This window comes from Hylobates moloch, unplaced genomic scaffold (genome assembly GCF_009828535.3).
Source record: "Hylobates moloch isolate HMO894 unplaced genomic scaffold, HMol_V3 SCAFFOLD_11, whole genome shotgun sequence".
Lineage (NCBI taxonomy): Eukaryota > Metazoa > Chordata > Mammalia > Primates > Hylobatidae > Hylobates > Hylobates moloch.
This window is the reverse complement of record NW_026652286.1, coordinates 13,456,928-13,474,573: the sequence shown is the minus strand read 5'-3', so window position 1 is coordinate 13,474,573 and position 17,646 is coordinate 13,456,928. Positions and strand designations below refer to the sequence as shown.

The window sequence follows — 17,646 nt, the reverse complement described above, 5'->3', positions numbered from 1 at the left end:
ACAGTGGCTCATGCCCGTAATCCCAGCACTTTGGGAGGCCGAGGCAGGCGGATCACCTGAGGTCAGGCGTCCGAGACCAACTTGGCCAACATGGTGAAATCCCATCTCTATTAAAAATACAAAAAATTAGCTGGATGTGGTGGCACCTGTAATCCCAGCCATTCAGAAGGCTGAGGTGGGAGAATTGCTTGAACCCAGGAGGCAGAGGTTGCAGTGAGCCCGGGATCACACCACTGTACTCCAGCCTGGGTGACAGGGCAAGACTCTGTCTCAAAAATAAGTAAATAAATAAATAAATAAACAATAATGAGGGTTTTTAAAGAAGTGCTTTGAAGCTTATAAAATATGTTAATAAATATTATATAATCTCAGCTGAGATCTTGATCAGTGGTATCCAACAGAACTTTCTGCAATGATGGGAATGGTCTAATATGCTGTCCAATATGGTATCTGCTAGTGACATGGGCTGCATAAAGGAGGGGTGGATACTCAAGTAAACATTAGGGTTTTTCTACCTGTAGGTAAAAAGGATACTTGGGCAAAAATAGCAAAGTCTAGTGTGACAGACAAGATACTCTAAAACACAATAAAAGCTATTTTTGGTCACTGCCCATTGATTTATAAAATTTAGTAATTACGTGAGAATGAAGCAAACAAGCTTTAATGAAGTTTATAATTGTATAATTTTTTGTTTTTGAGACAGAGTCTCACTCTGTTGCCCGGGATGGAGTGCAGTGGCGTGACCACGGCTCACTGCAGCCTCAATCTCCTGGGCTCAAGTGATCCTCCTGCCTTAGCTTCCTGAGGAGCTAAGACTAAAGGCATGAGCCACTACACCTAACTTTTTCTTTTTTTGTTTTTTGGTAGAGACGGGGTCTCCCTATATTGCCTAGGTTGGTCTCAAACTCCTGGGCTCAAGTGATTCTCCTGCCTTGGCCTCCCAGAATGTTGGGATTACACACATGAACCTCTGTACCCAATCTTTTTATTCATTTTTTAAAACATTGCTTTCAGTTGTCTTTGTGAATTTTTTTGGCTGCTGATGCCTCATATATTGAGCAATCATGTTACCTAATTTTTAGTGCAATGGTTAACCTGGGTAATAGCTTGAATTCAGCTCCCCTTACGACTTTATGCCCTGTGATTGTCTAGCACTTCTCTTTTTGATAAGTCTAGATAGCTGGCGAACTGGTATCTAGGTGCAGTGTACAAAGAAACCTAACAGGTATTAGGTACAAATGTGAGAGCATTGCTGTCATTTTAACATGAGGATGTGCCGACCTAAGAGCAACCAAACATGTTTGTCAGCACATTAAAAGTTAAACACTGTTACCACTAATATAAATAAACATGAGTACAAAGCCCACACTGAAACTTTGTTGCATTACTTGGCTATTCAAAATAAGCTTCCATTAATTTTTAAGTATTATTTTTAAAAATATAAAATGTAAAAGTTCTTGAAGAGAATGTTCAGGCTTCTAAGAATAGAACTTTTTAAAAACAACTGCTTTTTGGCCAGGCGCGGTGGCTCATGCCTGTAATCCCAGCACTTTGGGAGGCTGAGGTGGGCAGATCACGAGGTCAGGAGATCGAGACCATCCTGGCTAACACGGTCAATCCCCGTCTCTACTAAAAATACAAAAAATTAGCCGGGCGTGGTGGCGGGCGCCTGTAGTCCCAGCTACTCGGGAGGCTGAGGCAGGAGAATGGCTTGAACCCGGGAGGCAGAGCTTGCAGTGAGCCGAGATTGTGCCACTGCACTCCAGCCTGGGCGACAGAGCAAGACTCCATCTCAAAAACAAAACAAACAAACAAACAAAAAAACAAAAAAAACCCCCTGCTTTTTGTTATTGAGTTTCAGAAACCTTTCACAAGACGGTAAAAAACAAACAAAAAACTTTACAACCACAGCTAATGTCATTTTTTTGATTGTTTCTGCTCAGCTCCAAACTCATTGTGTGCAAGACCTATTTTTTCCATACATCTAAATGATAGATACAGGCAATGAGATTCTTTCTTCTATTTGTAGCAGCTTATTCAGGTGCAGCCAAACACAAAGCTTCAGGATAAATTGTACAAACTTTACAGTATGGGATTTGAATTTAAAATACGAGACATAGAATCTGCACAAAACTGATAAAAATCAAGCACAGATATCAGGATTGAAACTTACAATCTACATGTGAAAGGGAGTCTTATTTCCTTTCAAGTGCTTTATTCTGCTATGAAACAGTTGAAACGAAGATGTGAAGCTTTGTGGTTAGTTTCAATTATACACGCTGTAGATACTATACCAATTTTAAAAGTTACGCAGAGACCAGTGGATGTCCATCAGTTCATCTGGATTGAAGGGACACTCCAGTGAGACGGCTGAGAACAAATCAGGCAAGTGTGGAAGGAAAGTCCTCCTGTGCAATTCATCTGCAGTGTTTGCGGATGGGCAGGCACACCCCTTCAGGCACAGGAGGGCTGCTGCTTTCTTCATCAGAGCTACGAATTAGGCTTCATGCCTCTGACCACCTCCTCAGCCTCAAGTGTTATCACATTCCTGAAGCTCTACCGCCACTGTTTCTCCAATTATGCTAGAAACTTCTGATCTAGACGGCAGCGGATCTTCTAGTTGAGAACGTCTGTCTGGGTTGATCCAGTTGTTTTCAGGACACTTCACATCAAACCTTATGTAAAGATCACCTTGTTCAAAGGGATTAGGATATTGTGGCATTTCTTCACCTGAAATCCCCAGAGTGTGTTTGGGAAACACTGAAGTAACAAAAAGGGCAGAGCTTTTCCCCCACTTATTTGCTAAATGCTCTTTTTACTGTGGGGCCTTATGCAAAATGACCTAACCTCTTTGAGGCAGTTTCTTAATTTTGAAATTTAGAGTAACATTCATTTTCTGGGGTTGCTGTGAGAATCAAACACAATATTGGTTATGCCATTCCTGGCACAACCGGAAGAGTAGCAATGCCTGGGTAATAGAAAGCACGTAACATTTATAATTAGGAGAATATGAGTCAGATCGGGCTTTGCATTTCTGGTCATGTGACCTTCAGCAAGTGACAAATGTGAACTTCAATTTCCTCATCCAAGACATAGGACTGATATCAACATCTTCCCCACTAGATTGAGAGAAAACGTGAAAGTAACTTCCTTTTCCCTTCTCTCCCATCTCTCCCATCTCCTCACTTCTCTCTCCCTCCACCTTCCTATTTCCCCACTTCTCTTTTCCTCCACCCCCGTCTCCTTCTCTCTCCCTCCACCCCTCCATCTCTCCACTTCTCTCTCCCTCCACCCTTCCATCTCCTTACTTCTCTCTCCCTCCACCCCTCCCATCTGTCCACTTCTCTCTCCCTCCACCCTCCCATCTCCTTACTTCTCTCCTCACTTCTTCACTCTCACTCCACTCACCCTATCTCTCACTTCTCTTTCTCTCCACCCTTCCATCTCTCCACTTCTCTCCCTCCACCTCTCCACTTCTCTCTCTCTCCACCTCTTCCATCTCTCCATTTCTCTCTCCCTCCACCTCTCTCCACTTTTCTCTCCCTCCACCCCTCCCATCTCTCCACTTCTCTCTCCCTCCACCCTTCCATCTCTCCACTTTTCTCTCCCTCCACCCCTCCCATCTCTCCACTTCTCTCTCCCTCCAACCCTCCCATCTCTCCACTTCTCCCCCTTCACCCTTCCCCTTACCTCAAACACACTTTCCTGGTGTTGCCTAAATTCCTTATGAGCATTCAATGCTTTCTATTGATAGTGTTTTCCTTGGGTCTTCTTTTTTTAAAAAGAAATCCTTTTAAAACAACTAGAATATTGACTACTTGACGATTTTCTCATGAATTCAACTGCTCTACCTGGTACATTGACTAAAGGACATTGAGTTCACTGAATCCCTGAAGGGAGAAGAAGGAGAAAAAAAGGGAAATTCAGCCTTTTTTCCTACTCCTACATATATCTCACAATGTTTTCTTAGCTTAGCACATTTATAAAAAATCTCTGGTACAAAAGTTCTTTCAGTAATCTGATAAGCCAACTTTAAAAGAATATTTCACGCATATGAGAGGTAAGATTTGATGAGGCTTTCTTGACACATATAAAAGAATAGAGATTAAAGCCATTGTTTAATATTTTCCCTTTAAGTCTGTCCATCAAATACAATTTTCTGTGAAATACTTTCCAAGAGTTCAGCTTTCTATTGGACTTTGGTTTTAGAAATAAAGTTTCATGAAAAACAAATTTATGTCACCACTGTGTTCTAGTAGTTGGTAAATATACTAGACAACGTATTGCTTTTGCCAGAGTCAATAATCATTGACTCCTGCATGTGTCAGCCGACATTTACCAGTGTAAGGACTCTATATGGGAAATTAGGCTTTTTTCGGGAGTAGGTAAAAGGAGGGTAGAGTATCAACAAACAGGGAAGGTCTGGGAGTCAGTAGACCTGGGTTCTAGTCCTGTCTTTTAATTAGTTTTGAACCCTATATATGCAGATATAATCTTTTCAGAGTTATTTTTAAATTGATAAATGGAGGGGATTGGGCAGTTCCTTCCAGCTCAGTCAATTGGGAACAGTTGATTGATTCTTGATACGGTGATATTGCTAACAGGATGACAACTAGATCGTAAGATCCATAGCACGGGGATCATGACTGTCTTGTTAACTGTTGAACCTCTGGTGTTTGTATGTGTAGATACCCAATAGAAACCTGCTGAATCTGGAACAACTGAGGGTTGGCTAGCCAGCAGAATTTCATTATTTTCAATGCAGAGCTAGATCCTCCTATAGTTCCTAAGCTATGAATTTAAAAGTTAATAATCAGTGTACATTTGGGGAAACCACACAGGAACGAAATTCTGGCATGACAGATTCCATTGATGGTAGGAATGAGGATTCTGATACTCCAGCCTAGTCTCTGAAGGTCAGGTAGTTTTACAACATGCCCAAAGAGCATGACTTAGGCTGACAGCTCCATCAGTTCAACAGAGGTCTTTTTTCTCAATGGAACAGATGTCTATTGTGTTGATGTTGCCTGACCTAACAATAACTGACTTCTCCAGTGGATCTTGGTACTTTTTCTTCCCACTTACCCTTGGAATTTATCACCATCAACTCCTCCATGTGCCAGTGGTAGTTTTCTGTGGATCCTGAAAGAAGATCAAGGCCCTGGAAAAATTAAGGAAAATCAGGGATTGTGTTGGTGCATCCTGTTCTTAGGTTGAAAAAGTGCAACTGTAACTCCACCCCCCCAGCAATCCAGCTTAACTGGATATTCCAGAACAAGGCTGCCCACTGGGCTGGACACATCCCAAGAAGGTTGGGGAGAGTTACAAAAGCCAGGTCCGCCCTTAGCCCAATCCAGCCAGCAAACAGCAGAGGGGCTTGTTTTTCCTAAATTCAGTTCTTAAAATGGATGAACTCTCAGCATTTAATAATATTGTTTTGTCCAAAATTACTTTTCTTGTTTAGAGCTCAACATATTCATGTCAAGTATCTTTATGGTTGGACACGTATTTGTAACTCTTTACATTCCTAGCTAATGGAAAGTTGGGAGTCATCACTGTAATTTTCCCAGGATGCTTTAAGATGCTTCATCATAAACACATCCTATGTTTGAATGATGGTTGGCAATGTTGAGATGACAGCTTCAATATGCACGTTAATTTCTCAATAACATAAGTCATAGTTAGACACATTATAATTTTTTCCTCCTTTATGTTTCTGATACCTGCCTTCAGAAGTGAAGCTCCACAGTAGGGGAGCACTTGTCTTCCATTAATATTTAGATGGACCTTACTGACATCTCATTAACTAACTTACAAAGTGTCACATGTTATTTGTGACAGCATGGATGAACCTGGAGGACATTATGTTAAATGAAATAAGCCAGGCACAGATTCTCATTTATATGTAGAATCTAAAAATATTGAACTCATAGAAGCAGAGAGTAGAATGGTGACTCCTAGGGGCTGCAGGTGAAGAGTGCTGGGGAGATATTGGTCAAAGGACACAAAATTTCAGTTCATCAGGAAGAAAAGTTCAATAAATCTATTGTACGATATGGAGACTATTGTTAACATTAACAATGTTGAGTATTGCTAAAAGAGTAGATTTTAAATGTTCTCACAACAAAAAAATGATAAGTATGTCAGGCAACACACAGGTTAATTAGTCAATTTAGCCATCCCACAATGTCCACGTATTTCAAAACACATCATCTTTTACGCAATAAATATATACAATTATTTGTGTCAATTAAAAAAAAAGACTCACAGAGTACAGATTAGGATGGAGGAGGATGGAGATTAAATCTGGAGGAGCAAGCAGAAAATGTCCATTTGTCAAGTGAAATAAGCTAAGCAATGACCTGGAGACACACTGTAATTGACCCAACTCACAGTGGAAGCTGGAAAGGATCAAAGGTCCTGGCAGGGAGCAACAGAGGCCTGGAGAAAGAAGGGGCTTTAACCTAAGGAGAGACGCAGCAGTGCGTGCAGGAGATAGGGGTTTATATAAGAGCCACTGGAGAAACGTCGTCCATTATTGGATCCCTGAATGTTCTCTGTGGGCTCTGTTTGTTTCTTTCTTACTTTCTGTTCCTTCTTTAGGGTTCTCTAACAGGTCTGCTGACTTGGCAAAAATGTCTGGTAGCCCTAGCTAGCTCCTTCCACTTATATTTAAACTTGAAATACTCATTCTCATGAAAATGATGACATAAGCGATAGATTTCTAGATCTACCCATAAAAATCCCTTTTCATTCAAATGTGACTGGAGTCTTAACAGGATATTAACATTTCAAAGCCAGCCTCAAGCATAAAAAGTGATGTTAGCTAAGAAGTCAAAGGAGAAAAGAGTGACAGCCTGTCTGGAGTTAGGCAATCCCTGGCCCCACAACATGCATGGAAATAATTGAGGAGAAGATGAAAATAATTTGAGGCCGGGCATGGTGGCTCACGCCTGTAATCCCAACACTTTGGAAGGCCAAGGTGGGAGAATCGTTTGAGGTCAGGAGTTCGAGACCAGCTAGGCAACATGGCTAAACTATGGTGTCTTTACAAAATATACAAAAATTAGCTGGGTGTTATGGCATGTGCTCGGGAAGCTGAGGTGGGAGAATCACTTGAGCCTGGGAGGTCAAGTGATCCTCCCAGTGAGCTGCAGTGAACTGTGATTGTGTCACTGCACTCTAGCATGAGTGACAGAGTAAGACCCTATCTTCAAAACAAACAAACAAACAAACAAACAAGAATAAATTTGAGGGATAAAGGCGGTGCCCTACTATTGAGGTTCGCAGAGTGGAAGGAAGAAAGATCCATGCTATGGCACTAGTAAGAGAAGTTGTAGGAACACAAATCTCTGTTGAGCTCAAGGAGGCAGAGGTTAGGACTGGTCATTGCGGGGATTAGAGGTTTTGGTGTGTTTTTATAAATGGTAATACCCTCAGATGGGGGAAAAGCAATGGCACAACACCCACCCGTCTTGACAGTGTCAAGGACCATTTGATAACATGAGAACAACCTGAGCTGCATATTTTGTGATAGCCCTGCACCATCTACAATAGCTGATACTCAAGGGGCAGAGCAGAACTAGCTGCCTACAAGAATCAAATAATTTTGGGAGATGGATTCAAAGTTTCTTCTCCTGAAAAGCAAGTCATAGCATATTAAAAACAAAACAAACAAACAAACAATAACAAAAAACACTGGGCCAAACCAGAAGGAAAATGTGATGGTTTAGTCTATTTACATTCGTTGTCACCGTGTCACATAATACTAATCAGTGAATCAGGTGTCCTCTGTATATGTGACAGAAGGATGAGGTTTCCCCTATAGACATGCATGTCAATGCTCCAGATGCTGAAAAGATGGATATAATGGGACACTTGGTGAGATTAATGGTTTTAGTTCTTTAGATAGTGAAATGTCACTTTAAAAATGCTGCTAATATCTGTTTTGGGAAATTTTTTTTTTTTTTTTGAGATGGAGTCTCACTCTGTGGCCCAGGCTGGAGTGCAGTGGCACAATCTTGGCTCACTACAAGCTCTGCCTCCAAGTTCAAGTGATTCTCCTGCCTTAGCCTCCTGAGTAGCTGGGATTACAGGCATACACCACCATGCCTGGTTAATTTTTGTGTTTTTAGTAGAGATGGGGTTTCACCCTGTTGGCCATGCTGCTCTCAAACTCCTGACCTCAAGTGATCCACCCGCCTTGGCCTCCCAAAGTGCTAGGATTACAGGCGTGAGCAACTGCGCCTGGCCTGGAAGTGAAAATTTTAATTTATTTTGGAGCAGATGTTTTGAAAAACTTTTGAATAGATTTCCTTTATTTACACAATGACCTGAATGGCGATACTCTAGATTAAGATATCAAATGGTATTGTGATACTGTGTTATAACAAGAAATATGTATTTGGTCTTTGCTTTTGGTTCCTGGCACACAACTCCTAAAACCCCTGGAATGTCCATAGTAATAAGAGTGTCTTTTGTATGCTAATGAGATGACTGGTGGCTAGTAGTCCCTACATAGCTTCAGGATGTGGGCTGGTCACTAGAAAGGCCAAGGTGTGATTAGATGATTGGGACTACCCCACCAACCTCCAGGGAGGGGACGGGGCAAGGGACTGAAAGTTGAATTGATCACCAATGGCCAGGGATTGTAATCAATCATGCCTACATAATGAGGCTTCTATAAAAACTCCAAAGAACTGGGTTTAGATTGTTGAATACATGGAGGTACCAGGAGGGCGGCATGCCTATTGAGGACATGGACTCTCTCCACACCACTTCCCACATGCCTCGCCCTGCGCACCTCTTCCATCTGACCGTTCATCTGTATCCCTTGTAACATCCTTTATGATAACTGGTAGTGTTAAGTGTTTCCTTGAGTTCTGTGAGTCATCCAGAAAAATAATCAAACCTGAGGAGGAGATCATGGGAACTCTGATTTATAGCCAGTTGGTTAGAAGCACAGGTCACAGCCTGGGGTTTGCAATTGGCGTTTGAAGTGGGGCAGACTTGTGAGACTGAGCCCTTAACCTGTGGGATGTGATGCTGTCTCCAAGTAGATAGTGTCAGAATTGACTTAAATTGTAGGACGCCCAGCTGATGTTCTTTGGAGAATTGCTTAATATATAGGGGAAACCATCCCCATACATCTGGTGTCAGAAGTGATATGAGAATGAGAGTGAAAGTAGGAAAAACACTGGTTTTTCTTATCCCAAATAGATATTTAGGAATATAATTTGGGCCCATCTTTAAAACCATGCCTCTGTAGACATATTTTTTATTTCTTATTCTTGAATTTGAATATTCCATGTCTGACAATTACTTGTTCTTAGAGGATGTTAATATCTTCATGTCTAAATTGACAGGAGATTAAAACCCAGGTTAAAATCTGAAATGAGGCCACGTAAGGAGGGACTGTAGTCTGATTGTTTCCACTTCACATGGCGGGAGATACCATGACAAAGATTTGGTTGTACTTTCAAGCTCAACCTGAACTGAACTAAGAATGTTCTGCATGAAGTGTTAGTTAAGACTAAACAACTTTGGGAAACTCACTCTGGATTGTCACTCACTCTGGACTCATCATTTTCTTGTCTGAGTCCTCGGTCAGATTATGTCCCTGTGGGGAGAAGGAAGTGAATTTCTCTCTTAAGGAAATGCTTTCTTTTCCCACCATTGATCATCCTGGACTAGAAAAGGAGTGTTGGATATGGGAGGGAAATATTTCCTCCCTTTTTTGGGGAACTGGGACATGAAGGGGAAAAGAGATATTCTGCTTGTGTAGGTTGAGCAGTTTTCTTTGCTACATGAAGGAGTGAAGGCAGGGCCTATGGGCCTATTTTAGATCTGTGGCCCCAACTACTAGCAGTATTTGAAATTACTGTTTAACCAGGGCGTTATGGTAAAAGCCAAAAGCAACTTCATTTTTGTCTCTTGCTGAACTTTCTCCATGAGGGTGATCCTTTCCCTACTCCTGTTACAAAACTTGGGTAGTCAATGGTTACAGATAATAAAATGTTATGGGCCAATCACTGTGGCTCACGCCTGTAATACTAGCATTTTGGGAGGCCGAGGCTGGCAGATCCCTTGAGCCCAGGAGTTCGAGACCAACCTGGGCAACATGGTGAAACCCTGTTTCTAAAAAAAAAAGTAATAATAATAATTAAAAAAAGATTATCCAGGTGTGATGGAACATCTATAGTCCCAGCTACTGTGGGGGCTGAGGTGGGAGGATTGCTTGAGCCTGGGAGGTCGAGGCTGAAGTGATTGCACCCCTGGACTCCAGCCTGGGTGACAGAGTAATACCCTGTCTCAAACAAACAAACAAAAATGTTATGATTACTTTAAGGTGAAACTTCCATCTTAATGTGGTATTTGTGTTTTTGCTTTTCTCCCAGTTAGGGTCTGGTGCAGACAAGAACATGCCATCTGGGAAAGAAAGACATCATGAGCTCCTTCTCTCTTTCTTCTTCCTTTATCCCTCCATTGCTCTTGCCTTCCCCACCTGTGTTAAAGCAAGAGGAGAGAGAAAGGAAATGGGGATTGGAAAATTCTTGTCCAGAACTATTAAAAGATTGTTCTGGGCTCTCTGGACCTGGCAGGTATTTAAAAACAAATCTTTCTCTCATGAGCACTTTTACAGCTCTTTGGGGACTCCTCTACTAATTCTGTTTGATTTTTGCTCCTTGATATAGCTATTCCAGATCCCTATTTAATCCCTTGGATTCCTGCACCTCTGTCCTATGGCTGGAGGTGAGTCCATTGCTTCCCAGACATAGCCTCTACTCTGCTGTGCCAGGCTACTTTAGCTTTCTCATATGTGAGTCAGACATCTATGAACTTTAGAAATCAGACATCAAGTTCTCTGCATGGTTTCACCGACATCTCTCCCATAGGCTTTATTTGTTGTTTATTGCAAGGGCTCACTCTCTTTTCCTTGCTAAAGTATGTCTTTGAGTAGTTATTTTATCAAGCATCAGTGGAGTTTTGTAGGTTTTAAATGTCCATATTATGTAAGTGCTCTTGAATGGTTTTTAGCTGGGTATAAAAATACATTTTATTAGTAGTTTCTTTTTAGCACCTTGAAGACCTTACTTCATTGTCTTTTGGCATGTATTGCTGGGAAAGGGGAGTCTGCTATAAGTATAATTTTTGCTTTCTAAGACCTTCTGTCTTTTCTTTCTGTTAGCTTTTATGATTTATTTTTAACCTTTTGTTCCACAACTGTGCTACCTTTGCTTTGTCAAGCTAGGTTTTATTTCATTTATCCTTTCTATCATTTAATAGGCACTTAAAAAAATCTGACATTTTTCTTCAATTCTTAATCCTTTACCAGTCTTTCAATATTGTTCTGTTCTTTTGGAGAGCCTCATGTATTATACATTTAGTAAAATCCTTTAATCTAATCTCCATTTCTCTTCATTTCTCATTCATATTTTAATATCTTTATTGGTCTGTATTTATCAGCAAATTTTTGTGCTAGTTTCCAGTATTCACTAATTCATTTTTTGATTTTGCCCAGGCCAGAGTACAGGCCATCCTTGGTTTGTATGATGCTGTGTTAACTGAAACCTATGCATATCAGAACACTGTCCTCAGTTATCACAGAATCATGCAAAGTGAAGACATGGTTGCATGAAGTTTGGCTAGCACAGCACTGTGCAAAGTGAGGACCACCTGTATATCTAGTTCATTAAATGTTTGTATTTCCATGACTATATTTTTCATTTACAGAATTTCCAGTTGGTTATTTTTCATGTCCATTGGTTCTTAATCTAATCTGCCTTTTCCCTACTTTTTTTGTTGATTGTAAAGCATGTTATTGCTTCACTTATTTTCTTGAAGTTCTTAAATGTACACATTTAAAGTGATTTTTTGAGTGCAGTTTACAATTTTATTTTACTTTATTTTTTTTGAGACAGAGCTTTGCTCTGTCACCCAGGCTGGAGTGCAGTGGTGCAATCTCGGCTCACTGCGACCTCCACCTCCTGGGTTCAAGAGATTCTCCTGCCTCAGCCTCCCGAGTAGCTGGGACTACAGGCACGCACCACCATGCCCAGCTAATTTTTGTATTCTTAGTAGAGACAGGGTTTCACCATGTTTGCCAGGCTGGTCTTGACCTCATGATCTGCCCACCTTGGCCTCTCAAAGTGCTGGGATTACAGGCGTGAGTCACCGTGCCTGGCCTACAATTGTATTTTGAGAGCCATGAATTAATTTCTCCATAATTAAGTTTGTTGGCTGGCTCTTTGTGTTCATTTTCTTTACTTGCTCTGAAATTTTTATTTACATCTTTATCTTGAGTGGAAATTTCTTGTCTTCTTCCCTATGCTAATTCTATCCTGTTTGGCATTTTTGAAGTTATCTTCCACTAATCTCAGGATCTGCAATCTAGAACTAGGTGTACAGTTGGAAATTTAGGGTTCCCGTCCTGCGACAGTAGTAGACAACAGATCCAGTCATTCAGCTGGCAGGGAGCTTGTCAGCTTCTGTCCACATGGCATTCTCTGTCTCCAACCACCACATATACACAGTTAACAATGCCCCCTTTCCCTGTGGGCAAGTTCTGCCTCAGCTCCTATTTCACAGTGTGACATTGGATATGATTCTCTGTTATGCCTGGGGATGATTTTAGTTCCTGTCATCCAGCTCTCCCCTTCCCCTGAAAGAAGACCACCCAAAGTATTATCAAGTAACTCGATCTAACCTCAACATACAGATTCTTCAGTGGCATTCAGTTCTCTTAGTTGAATATGAATGTTGCTTTTGTTACTCTACATGGCTGGATGAATTACTGCTGAATGATGTTTGATTATCCCAATATAGAATGATAGAAAAGGAAAGAGTAACTACAATAAGAATAATTTAAACTCATTTGGAAAAAGGGAACATAGGAAACATTACACAGTGGCCACCATTTTATAGCACATAATCTTAATGAAGAGGAATAATAAGATTCCCTTTTCTTGCCAGAAATGTGAGCTCTGGGGTCAGCCAATCTAGTTTACTTATGGTGTATTTACAGGAGGGTATACCTTGTTGATTGACAAATGTGGCCATGTCTAAAAAGGGCTTTGGGGAGAAAGCTATCATGGGGGCTGTAACAATTACAAGTCTGTTTCATAATTCATTGGTTTAGGAGTCCATGGGTTGCCTTAATGGACAAGTAATCATGAGTTCTTACAGTTTGCCAAGCATGAGTTTCTCTAGAAATATACATTTCTTAAAACAAAATACATTTCAACCTATTTCTGTTTACTGAACTCCAATGCCAAATAACCAATGACTAGTTAATCATTGACTCTATAATCCAGCCTGAAACTTTCTCTCTCCTAAAAATAGGATAGGGCTTTGTCCATTGTCCAGCTCTCAGTTGAACTTGGATTCTGCCTCCACGTTCTATTACATGCCGAAAAGGGTGAGCTTTCCAAAGCAAAGATGTATCTTCTTCAGTCTCTACTTTCACAAGGACCAGTTCCAACTTAAGCTTTTCTATTTCTTATTGAAATAACCAAAGGTTAGACGATCCATTCTAACATCCTGCATGTTCCCTATCAAAAATAGTAGTGTTCTAGTTTAGGTGGGTTTAATGTATTCCACATCACCTCAGTTCAGCTAATTCTACCTCTTAGACCCTGTCATTTAAAAATGCCCTACTTCTGGGCATTTCTGTATCACTTGAGACTTTTACAGTTGCAAGTGACCAGAAGTCCCAGCTCAAATTAGCTTAAAGAAGAAAATGCAGTGGATAATATAAATAATAAATGCAGGCTGAATACCTAGGTAGATGGGATGAAACTAGACTGAGGACTGAAAACACATCATCAGCACGTCTTGGTTTCTTCCCAGCTCTTGGCTTTATTTTGCATTTCTCCATGTGTTAGTTTTATTCTCAGATTCTATGTGGCAATAAAATGGCTCCAGCTGTTCTGGCCTTGCATCTTCTCAGATTCAAGTCTGTTGAGAAAGTCTGTTTTCCTTTTTTCTTTTTCTTTCTTTCTTTCTTTTTTTTTTTTTTTGAGATGGAGTCTGTCTCACTCTGTCACCCAGCCTGGAGTGCAGTGGCACAATCTCGGCTCACTGCAACCTCCGCCTCCCAGGTTCAAGCAATTCTCCTACCTCAGCCTCCCAAGTAGCCGGGATTACAGGTGCCCACCACTATGCCCAGCTAATTTTTGTATTTTTAGTAGAGACAGAGTTTCACCATGTTAGCCAGACTGGTTTCGAACTCCTGACCTCAGGTGATCCGCCTGCCTCAGCCTCCCAAAATGCCGAGATTACAGGCTTGAGCTACCGTGCCCAGCCAGAAAGTCTGCATGAAAAGTTACACAAAAGTCCTGTAATTGAGCCTCTCTGTTTCTGATTGGACTGGGTTAAATCACGTGTCTATCTGTAAACGTATTGCTATGGCAGGAGCAACAGAATGTACCCATTGGCTTAGGTTTCATTCTGACTTGGTGCAGATAGACTTCAAGTGTAAATAAAAGGTAGAGTAGAGGAGGGAATAACTCTACAAAGCAAAATTAGGATGATATTACAAAATGTAGAGTGCATAGAGTTGCAAAACCAGCAACGGTCTATTGCATCACTGGATAGAGAGAACCTTAATGCCAGAGCCAGTAAAGGGAATACATGTGGACATTAAAAATACCATTCTGTCTCAGATCAATCATATTACTACTCAGTTTCACCAAGAGGCACTTATGAGGGGAGGGAGCATATGGTAGTTGTTCTTTTTCTTGTCAGTCTCTGTTTATGTATAATAACCAAGAAATTCTTAATATCTTCCTTATAGTTCCTTGTTGGAGCTATCATTCTTAAATGTATCTAAATCCTTCTTGTATATACTTATATTTTGCCAGTATAAATTTTATGACTTTGTAGACTGTGAATCTGAACTCCTCTTATCTTCTATCCTTTTATCTGTCTAAAGAGGGGTTCTGAATTCCAACAGAAACAAATAAATGCCAATTAGCCTCTAGGGGGCTCTATGGCCAGTATGGTGTTTTTCTAGTAATTAGAGAAAACTGGTACTAAGAATATTAAAAATTTAATCCCTAAATTCAGAGCAAACAACTTCAACATTCTCTTCCATTGTTATTTTAATATCAGCTCATTAGAAAACAAAAGTGAAGAAGTCACCAACATTGTATCAGAGCAAATAAAATGTTGGGACAGTTACTCACGTATGAGCAAGATGAGGAAGAAAATACCATAGCAATGATGCCAAAATATGGCAAATAATTATTAGAAATAAATGCAAAAAACAGACCAAGAGTCCAACTCAGAAATAGAATACTATTCTGTCTTTTGGTTCCGTCCTTATCCTGGGGAGGGGATGCATTAGTAAAAGATTGTTTGATGACTTACCTGGAGAAAGTGGTCTGGGCTAAGACTATGACACTTTTATCAAATAGTGAAAGAAACATGGGCTTTGGCATAGGGGTGACCTGCTTTAGAATCTTGAGACTCATTCAATAGCAGGCAAGTCACCTAATCATCACTGAGCCTCAGTTACATCATCTACTCCTTCCCAGGAGTGTTTTGAGGATTAAATGAGGTATGGCGTCTATGGTGAATACTTGGTACCAGTCCATCTGTTTCTCCTGGTGAAAACATCAGGAACAAGTTGCCCAATTTAAAAAATTTATCAGTTAGAAAAGATAATCTACCAAAACATCTAGAACTTCCTCCTTCTACCCAGTACTCAGCACTTGAAGCAATGAGGCAAAGAATCAAAACAGAGCTAATGGGGACTATATGAAGCCATTTAGTCTACTTTATGATCTAAAGGTACCTATTTCATTGTCTACTATTTCTCAGTAGCCTATTTCTAGATCATTGTTTTGAAAGCTGTTTTTATGTTTATGGCACCAATTCTTGCTTCTTTTTGCTCAGCCAGATCCCCTGCACATAAAACTAGTAGACTGTGAAACAAGCTGCCTCAAGCGGGACCAGCTAGTGGCAGCATGCGGAAGGAAGTAAGAGGTGGAGGGAGAGTGGGGAGAGAACTACTGGATGCCTGACATTTAAGGCTGGGACAATTGACATTTGGCCAGTATGGGATCCTGTGGATTAATCAGAATGGAGTGTTGTTCACAAGGGAGGAGAGTTTTGCAATTCAATTTCTAGGAATCTGTCTTACAGGAAGACTTACAGCAGTATAGAAAGTTGTCCCTGCAAGGATGTTCAGGGCAGTATTGTTTGTAAAAGTGAAAACCGGAGAAAACCTAAATGTCTGTTAATAATGGAAAGGTTAAATAAATAGGATGTGTTCACACTGTAGAATGTTATGTGGCAACTCAAAAGAACAAGGTGGAGCTATATACATTAATAATAAACAGGCCGGGCGCGGTGGCTCACACCTGTAATCCCAGCACTTTGGGAGGCTGAGGCGGGCGGCTCATGAGGTCAGGAGATCAAGACATCCTGGCCAACATGGTGAAACCCCGTCTCTACTAAAATTACAAAAATTAGCCAGGCATGGTGGCGGGTGCCTGCAGTCCCAGCTACTGGGGAGGCTGAGGCAGGAGAATTGCTTGAACCCGGGAGGTGGAAGTTGCAGTGAGCTGAGATCATGCCACTGCACTCCAGCCTGGGCAACGGCAACTCCATCTCAAAAGACTCCATCTCAGTGAGACTCCATCTCAAAAAAAAAAAAAAAAAAAAAAAAAGAGAGAGAGAGAGAAGGAGAAGAAGAGAAAAAGACAGAAAGAGAGAGGAGTTTGGGGGTGAGGGTGGGTAATAAGAAGCAAGTTTTTGTAGTTATATTTTGTTGTATTCTATTTTACAAGAAGCATATTTACCTATAAAAATAAAAGTAAATAAAAAGACCCATGGTTAAAAGACACATTTATTTATAACTCTTAAAGTTCAAAGAAATTAGAAGAGTTCCTCCTCCTCCAGTTTGTTACATAGCAGGTCTTCTCACCACATCATAATCCTGGGACACAACTTACAGGACTGCTGCCCAGCAAGTGGACACCAGCTATTCTGTTAATCTTTGGGAATGGCTTTCCAACAGGAGAGATGTACCCTTGAATGGTGTAATTATTAAGTTTATTGGAGAGGCTGCTTTCTTCATCTCCTTTTGGAATCACTTAATTGAAGAATGATTTATTCAATTGATGTATAAATCCTTTTTCTCTGAACTAGGGAAACTGCCATCTCAAAACAGAGCCAGTGGTCATCTTTCAGGAAGATTTGAGGCTTGCCCTCACTCTCAGCCTATTCACAGGGCCCCAGGTCTAACAGCCAGTATATAAAACAATCTCATAGCCTATAATATCATGAAATCCACAGTTCTTACCCCCAGATGTCTCCTAGATGTGTGATTAGGGACCTATTTGAACTCCCACTCCAATCCCCAACACATAGAATCTGGAGAAATGATACTTGAGGTCTGACTTCCCAGATTGTTTAGAACAAGACACCTGTATAGTTTTCAGATTTCTCTTCACGTGACCAGTGTAGCAATCTGAAGGTCTGGAAAATGACATATTTTCACCTCTCTTTTAAGGACATTTTTTTTCCTTTTAAATAAGTAGAAATAAAAAAAAAGTTGGACGTATATAAAGAAAGTGTTTCTCTTTTAGAGCTTTCATACTCAAGTTATGACAACACTGAAGATTTAATAGGTCCAGATTT

At 40.7% G+C, this 17,646-nt stretch overlaps 1 long non-coding RNA gene across 1 annotated transcript in view; it reads right to left on the bottom strand.

The window, feature by feature from the left end:
• Window positions 1-5,083: 5,083 nt before the first annotated feature.
• Window positions 5,084-17,646, bottom strand: part of LOC116476367 (uncharacterized) — a 31,452-nt gene continuing 18,889 nt past the window's right edge. Inside the window, exon 4 of the long non-coding RNA XR_004250204.2 lies at window positions 5,084-5,161. This is a non-coding gene — a long non-coding RNA (uncharacterized LOC116476367). The remainder of the gene's footprint in view (window positions 5,162-17,646) is intronic.